This window comes from Nematolebias whitei, chromosome 15 (assembly GCF_014905685.2).
Source record: "Nematolebias whitei isolate Nwh7 chromosome 15, NemWhi1, whole genome shotgun sequence".
Lineage (NCBI taxonomy): Eukaryota > Metazoa > Chordata > Actinopteri > Cyprinodontiformes > Rivulidae > Nematolebias > Nematolebias whitei.
The window spans coordinates 13,935,915-13,944,458 of record NC_056512.1 but is presented as its reverse complement, the minus strand read 5'-3'; the positions used below and the strand labels follow the sequence as shown (position 1 = coordinate 13,944,458).

The window sequence follows — 8,544 nt, the reverse complement described above, 5'->3', positions numbered from 1 at the left end:
TGGCTTACGCGACTCTGCAATGTTGCATGGACATCGGGGGAAGTTCCCCTGGATTGGCAGACCGGGGTGGTGGTCCCCCTATTCAAAAAGGGGGACCGTAGAGTGTGTTCCAACTACAGGGGAATCACGCTCTTAAGCCTCCCTGGTAAGGTCTATTCGGGGGTTCTGGAGAGGAGGGTCCGTCGGATAGTCGAACCTCGGATTCAGGAGGAACAGTGCGGTTTTCGTCCTGGCCGTGGAACACTGGACCAGCTCTACACTCTCAGCAGGGTCCTGGAGGGTGCGTGGGAGTTTGCCCAACCAGTTTACATGTGCTTTGTGGACTTGGAGAAGGCGTTCGACCGCGTCCCTCGGGGGGCCCTGTGGGGGGTACTCTGGGAGTATGGGGTACCAGGCCCTTTGATACGGGCTGTTAAGTCCCTGTATGACCGGTGTCAGAGCCTGGTCCGCATCGCCGGCAGTAAGTCGGGCTTGTTCCCGGTGAGAGTTGGACTCCGCCAAGGTTGCCCTTTGTCACCGATTCTGTTCATAACTTTTATGGACAGAATTTCTAGGCGCAGCCAAGGTGTTGAGGGGATCCGTTTTGGTGGCCTCAGAATTGCGTCTCTGCTTTTTGCAGATGATGTGGTCTTATTGGCTTCATCAGATCGTGATCTACAGCTTTCGCTGGAGCGGTTTGCAGCCGAATGCGATGCGGCCGGGATGAAGATCAGTTCCTCCAAATCCGAGGCCATGGTCTTGAGCCGGAAAAGGGTAGAGTGCCCTCTCTGGGTCAGGGAGGAGGTCCTACCCCAAGTGGAGGAGTTCAAGTATCTTGGGGTCTTGTTCACGAATGAGGGAAAAATGGAGCGTGAGATCGATAGGCGGATAGGTGCAGCGTCTGCAGTGAAGCGGGCGCTGTACAGGTCTGTCGTGGTGAAGAGAGAGCTGAGTCAAAAGGCGAAGCTCTCAATTTACCGATCGATCTACGTTCCCACCCTCATCTATGGTCATGAGCTTTGGGTTGTGACCGAAAGAATGAGATCTCGGATACAAGCGGCCGAAATGAGTTTTCTCCGCAGGGTGTCTGGGCTCTCCCTTAGAGACAGGGTGAGAAGCTCGATCATCCGGGAGGGACTCGGAGTAGAGCCGCTGCTTCTCCACATCGAGAGGAGCCAGTTGAGGTGGCTTGGGCATCTGTTTAGGATGCCTTCTGGACGCCTCCCTGGTGAGGTGTTCCGGACACGTCCCACCGGAAGGAGGCCCAGGGGAAGACCCAGGACACGCTGGAGGGACTACGTTTCTTGGCTGGCCTGGGAACGCCTCGGGATTCCCCCGGAAGAGCTGGCCCAAGTGGCTGAGGAGAGGGAAGTCTGGGCCTCCCTACTTAGGCTGCTACCCCCGCGACCCGACCCCGGATAAGCGGAAGAAAATGGATGGATGGATAAATAAATTGAATTGACCTGAATTGAAAAGACAATATGGCACTTTTTATGGTGGTGTGGCCTTGCAGAAGTCGTCAGGTCTAGTGTTCATGTTTTTAGCTCACTTTATGGAAATTTCTTTTATAGTCTTATCAGTGAAGCATCTTTGTAACTTTTAAAATGTTTAGTGGTGGTAGGTTGTTGTACCATCTTGGTGTTTACCTTTACAAACATTCCTTGATTTTTTATTAACTTCTCTCAAAAACATCAATTAAATCACTTTTTCCTCTGGAATTACATGAATAACACATTGTATGGGGTCTGCCATTTTAGAAATCTTAGTAATTTGATTGGTTGGTTGGTTCTCTCCGATTATTGCACAGCCACTGAACTAGAATTTTAGAACAAACATCTAGAGTCCAAAACATGAACAAATGTTAAATTAATTTTACAATTTTTAAAGAATTCTTGAGAAAATAGGAGCAACTCTGTTATAGAGAACTTTTGCACTTTACCTTAAATATAACATTCATATGTATGTGCCTGTCTACACAGTGGAAAAATACTATGTTCAGAGTGTTTTGATAAAATGATGAATCATGTATCTCCTGTTTTATCTGACGAATAAATACATCTCATGATTGATATCTTGTCTAACTGGTACAGGTTTAATTTAAATAAAACAGAGTATGTAAACAACAGCCCAGTTATCAAAGAACACAGAGCACAATTCCTTTCTGATCCATTGTACTTGTCGGTTGTCATCACATGAACAAGCTATAAAAGTGGACTGAACTTCTAGTCATATACACACCTCTGTAGGCTGTGTGACGTGTGTCTGACAAAGACCATTTTTGAAGACATCTTTAATTTCACCTGTTTCTGTGTTGAGACAAATTAAAGCAGGAAAATTCAACAACAAACTCAGTTTGGAAAACTTGATGAAAATTGTCAATTTTTTTTTTTATATAAAATCAAAAAAAAAAGTAATTGGCTGATGAGATACCAGTTGCATCTAATTGCCTATAATAGTTATTTTAATATTTACAGTACAAAAGTTTTCACTCTTGTGTGGACTCTCATGTGTGAGTTTAAACTTGACTTCTGGCCAAATCTATGTCCACAAAGTTCACAAGGAAACGGTTTGTCTCCTGTGTGGACTCTCATGTGCGAGTTTAAACTTGACTTCTGGCCAAATCTATGTCCACAAAGTTCACAAGGAAACGGTTTGTCTCCAGTGTGGACTCTCATGTGTGAGTTTAAAGCAGTCTTATGACTAAATCTTTGTTCACAAACTTCACAAGGAAATGGCTTGTCTCCTGTGTGGACTCTCATGTGTGAGGTTAAATGTGTATTCCGACTAAATTTTTGGCCACAAAGATCACAAGGAAATGGCTTGTGTCCTGTATGGAGTTTTATGTGTGAGTTTAAATGTACCTTCCAACGAAATCTTTGTCCACAAAGTTCACAAGGAAATGGTTTGTGTCCTGTGTGGACTCTCATGTGTGAGTTTAGATATGATTTCCATCTAAATCTTCTTCCACACAGATCACAAGTAAATGGTTTTTCTCCTGTGTGGACTTTCATGTGTGAGCTTAAATTTGACTTCTGATTAAATCTTTTTCCACACAGATCACAAGGAAATGGTTTGTCTCCTGTGTGGACTCTCATGTGGGTGTTTAAATTTGTTGTACACCTAAATCTTTGTCCACAAATATCACAAGGAAACGGTTTGACTCCTGTGTGGACTCTCATGTGTCTGATTAAATTGGTCTTATGTCTAAATCTATGTCCACAAAGATCACAAGGAAACGGTTTTTCTCCTGTGTGGACTTTCAAGTGTGTGTTTAAAGACGTCTCACAACTAAATCTATGTCCACAAAGATCACAAGGAAATGATTTGTCTCCTGTGTGGACTCTCATGTGTTTGTTTAAATCTGCTTTCGAAGTAAATCTTTTACCACAGTCATCACATCTTATTGATTTTGGCCTTGCCTGGACTTTCCTGCATGACTCTAAATTTTTCTTCTCTCCAACACATTTTTTATTAAGCAGACATCTTGAAGACTTCACTCCTGAATGACTTGCCATGTGTCTTTGAAGTCTCGAGTTGCTGACATACTGCTTACCACACTCAGAGCAGCTCAAAGATTTGTTGACAGTTTTTACCTCTTTTTCAGGAGCCCTGCTCTCCTTCCAGTCTTTGATGCTGTCTTCACGTTCTGATTCAGAGTCTGATGAGTTCTTTAGCGGAGAATCAAGATTGGTCAGTTCACCATCCTCTTCATCATCCTCATTAACGTCAGTCTTTGAAGAGCTGGAAGTGTCTTTGTGAGTCTTTAAATCTGGGTTCCTAGTAAGTTTTTTATTATCCTCCTCACTCTTTAAAGGAACTGTAGAGACCAAAAACCTGAGATCAGTCTTCTCCATATAGAGATGGTCTCCCACCACACTGGTCCAAGGGTCTTCTCTTCCACTCTATGATAAGAGGCTCTGGGTCCTGCTGGTCCACATCAGGCCTTCAGTCTTGAGGAGTTTCTTCTTTTAATCAGCACCAAACATAGGCAGGAACCACTGAAACACATGTACATTGAGGACAATGTTACTTCAACACTCACACACATGCAGGTGGATGTGCACACACACTATTTTACCCTCACAATCACCATTTTTTGTCTGCATATACATTGAGGATACCAGCATATTACTACAAAAGAACCATTTTAAAGGCAGAAAAATACTGCAATTTCAAGTTTTTCCGTTTCTGTTCTGAACAAGGGGCAGTACGGTGGCGCAACTGGCAGAGCTGCTGCCTCTCAGCGAGCAGGTCCCTGGTTTAAAATCCCAGTCCAGGGGCCTTTCTGGGTGGAGTTTGCATGTTCTCTCCATGCATGCGTGGGTTTTCTCCAGGTACTCCGGTTTCCTCCCACAGACCAGTGTGTGGGCGGCTGTGGCTGAGGGGTTAGAGCAGTCATCCTCCAATGCGAGAGTTGGGGGTTCGAATCCAATAGCAGTCACATGTCGAAGTGTCCCTGGGCAAGACACTGAACCCCTCGTTGCCTCTGATGTGTCTCCCATCGGTGTAGGAATGTGATAAAAGCTCGGATTAGTCTCTTTAGAATGATTTGTTCAATTAGCTTTGTAGAGATCTAGTAGAGTGATGTATGAATGGGTAAATGTGGGCACAGATTGTGTTGTAAAGCGCTTTGAGAATCTCGCCAAGATAGAAAGGCGCTAGATAAGTACAGTCCATTTACCATTTACCAAAAACATGCATGTTAGGCTGATTAGCAACTCTAAATTATCCCTAGGTGTGAGTGGTTGTTTGTCTCTATGTGTCCCTGTGATGGACTTGTGACCTGTCCAGGGTGTACCCCACCCCTCGCACAGTGATTGCTGGACATGGGCACTGGCGACCCCCGTGACTCAAGATGGAAGAAGCGGGTAAAAGATAATGGATGGATGGATGGATGTTCTGAAGAAAGGACCACCTGTGATAAAGCATTTTTTAATGTCACCCTTTTGACTTTAACAAAGTTACGTAACAGCAAAATCACCCTTCCAGTGTCAACCTTTAGTAGTTTTATCATTGAGCATCAACTTGCGCATGATGAAGGTTGCTATGTTATAAATTTCAATTTATGAACTTTCTTGTCGCCAACTATACTTGAACAATAAAAACCACATCAGTGGCAACAATACAGGCAAACAAAATCAATGTGAAAACTGTAATTTACAGCCTTCTCAATAAGTTTTTGAGTAGGAGACTAACGACTCAGAGTAGACGGCTAGAGTCATTTCCCAATACAAACTTCTTTTGTAGTGGAATTTATGTGCGTTATCTGAAATATAACCTGCTAATAATTGTTTAGTACTAACTTCCTACGTTGGATGAACAGTGCACACTTAAGTTATATTTCTGCAGCCATCAGGGCTTTTCTGTAGACAAATGTGTTTTGTTCAAAACACATTCAATGCACATTCACTTATACACACACACTCGCATACAAACTCACAGATACACTCACACATACACACTCAGCGCTTAAAGTGAAAAAAATAAAAAAAATTTAAAAAAATCCTGAGCCTGAAACGTTTTTTGTGGTAGTGATAGAATAAAATCGTTGGTTACGTACTGTAACCCCAGATTCTATGAGTATAGGCGTAGCCCTTTAAGGCTGTCGCTTGTGAGTTTTATTCCGTCACGCAAACCGTTGCACTGAAAAATTTAGTCCACGCACACCTGTCGTGTGGGCCCCACCCGGTCCGTATAAATTACGTTGAGAGCGGGTAATCGGCTCCCAAATAGCTTTTTTCTTCAGCCATTTAGGAGCCAGTGAGGCCCAGAGTTTAAAGGGCTAAGCCTATACTCATAGAATCTGGGGTTACAGTACGTAACCAATGTTCTATTTCGTATAGGCTTCGCCCTTTAAGGCTGTCGCTTGTGGGTTAAGGGCGAAGCAGGATGTAGTCGTTGCCTCACTGGGTCCATTCGAACACCGTATGAAGCGCCTGCTTGCAGTAAAAAACATTTTATCCCTCAGCCCTCCATGTGAGTAAATACGCGCTACGTAATTACGTGCACCATGTACAGATGCGTGCTGCGTAATTTACGCATTCCGTGTACATGGGCGCCCGGAGAGAAAAGTTCTCGACGGGAAAAAGGGGAGAGGCTGAAAAAACAGTGAACAGATTCAAAATAAATGAACTGATTAGTAATCAAATGAACTGATTGGTAACAGTATTCATGAACTGATTAGTGACATTAGAACAAAAACCAACAGTCACAAACTTGTAACTGATAACAAATATCTCACACTGTAATTGCATGCAGTCAGATGTGAGTTTAAACGAAGTTCCATGAAAACAATGAGATTCATTCTGTTAAGGCACCGAGGACAGAATGCGTCATGGAGCGAGCCGACACATCACGCAAATAGAAGCAAATAAATGAGCAGGGCGGTGACCATGTGGCCGTAGTGCAAATATCCTGCATTGTCATACCATTATGCAAGGCTGTCGAGGATGCGATTCCTCTGGTCGAGTGCGCCCTGAGGTTGTCAGGGGGCTCTAAACCTGATGCTCTGTAAGCTTCAGAAATGGCCTCACACAGCCAGTGTGACAGGCGCTGGGTGGATAACGGTCGACCTGCAGAGGCGTCTCTATAATGCACAAACAAATGATAAGTCTGACGCAGTGTGGCCGTGCGTGCTACGTAACATGCCAACGCACGCACAGGGCAGAGAAGATGAAAAGATGCTTCTTCTGATTTGTAGGGAGGAAGAAAAAAAAACTCCAACGTTATCATTCTCGATTTAAATGAGTTTGTGATGTTTTTAGGCATAAACGCTGGGTTAGGTCTCAGATCAGCTGAACTGCCATCAGCCTGAATCCTGAGGCATGACGGAGCAACAGAGAGGGCAGATAAATCACTCACTCTCTTTGCAGATGTCAAAGCCAACAGCAGGGCTGTTTTAAGTGACAAGAATTTAATCGAAACCTGACCTAACGGCTCAAAAGGAGCTTTGATCAGGGCCTGCAGAACCATTGTTAAGTCCCACTGAGGAGTTAATGGGCGTGACACAGGTCTGTGCCTTTGTACACCTTTTAGAAAACGCTTCATCAGCAGGTGATTAAAAACTGTTCTTTTACCGAAGCCTTCGTGACAGGAAGAAATGGCTGTAGCTAGGGCTGGGTACCTTTCTAAAAAAATCGGCATCGGTACCGGTGTCGGTACCTTCACTTCGGTGTCGGTTCCTGGATGGTTCTTTTTTTGGTACCAATTTTGTAATTAATATAAATTCTAACAAGAATAAAATTACATTACACATTACAGTACATAGTGAATTTTATTTTTTAACTTTGGTACTTTTCTATTCCAAGCAGTTTTCTTACATTAAAATAAACAAATAATTTCCAGTTCAAAAGAACAGTTGCAAACAACAAGTGACACGTCAGTTTCTAATGTTCACTGTTACACACTGAGGACCTTTTCACTTAACAGTTTGTCTTCAGAAACAACATGTCTTCTTTCTCTGGACACAAACAAGTCTGCTCCTGGCTGATTGTGTCTCCAACAGTAGAACATGTTCACTCTGAGGCTGCAGATGATGCTTGTTGCACACACAGATACCTGGTTGTCATTGGACAGCACTGACATTGTCTCTCACATCCCACAAGCAGGTCACTGGATTCAATGAGGTTAGAGTTGATGCAGACATCTGCACCTCTGTGTCTCTGCCTGAATCTTCTCTGTGGTTCTCTGGGGTTTAGGGCTCTGATCATCTCCCTAAATGACATGAGAACAAAACATACACAATAACATGGTTGTGTTATTATTGCTCAAAAAACATTATCTAGGCTGAGAGATAAAAGTTTAACTGGTCAACAAAATCTTTTACAACTCAACTTACCTCCAGCGTGCAGCTCCACTGTAGAAAGACAGCAAACTTTAAACAACAAAGTTTGATTGTCCTGTGGCCCCCACCTCACTTTTCTGTCTGCCCTCACATCTGGGTCAGAACCTCCTGAGAGGACAAACGGTGAACATTAGATGAACTGTTTAAGCAGCTGACTGGATGGATGGGCAGTTTTACAAGCTAAGCTTCATCTGTTATTGTCAATCTTTAGTTAGCTTCTGAGTTTAGCTAGCTACATAGATGAAAAATATTTACACACCAATATCTTAAAGTTAGCGTTATTTCACCGCGATGTACGTATTAAGCTGCAATAACGTTAACAAACGTAACAAAGTCCATGCTCAATAATCCAGGTATAAAATCCAACATTTTTCAGTCAGGTTAACAAACGTAAACTCACCAGCTGAAACAGACATAGAGCCGTCCTCGGGAGTCCTTTGATGAAGATGAGTCCGGCTGTGGGTGGGTGGATGGGTGGATGGGTGGATGGATGGATGGATGGATAGAAGGATGGAAGAAGGAAGGAAGGAAGGAAGGAAGGAAGGAAGGAAGGAAGGGTTGGTTGGTTGGTTGGTTGGTGGGTGGGTGGGTTGGTGAGTGAGTGAGTGAGTGAGTGAGTGAGTGAGTGAGTTAGTTAGTTAGTTAGTTAGTTTTGTCGTTCGTTCCTTCCACTCACTCTCTCTCTCTCTCTCTCTCTCTCTCTCTCTCTCTCTCTCTCTCTC

At 43.6% G+C, this 8,544-nt stretch overlaps 1 long non-coding RNA gene across 1 annotated transcript in view; it reads right to left on the bottom strand.

Moving 5' to 3' along the window:
* Positions 1–3,161: 3,161 nt before the first annotated feature.
* Positions 3,162–8,544, bottom strand: part of LOC119422049 — an 18,640-nt gene continuing 13,257 nt past the window's right edge. The window contains exon 3 of the long non-coding RNA XR_005187394.1: positions 3,162–3,977. This is a non-coding gene — a long non-coding RNA (uncharacterized LOC119422049). The remainder of the gene's footprint in view (positions 3,978–8,544) is intronic.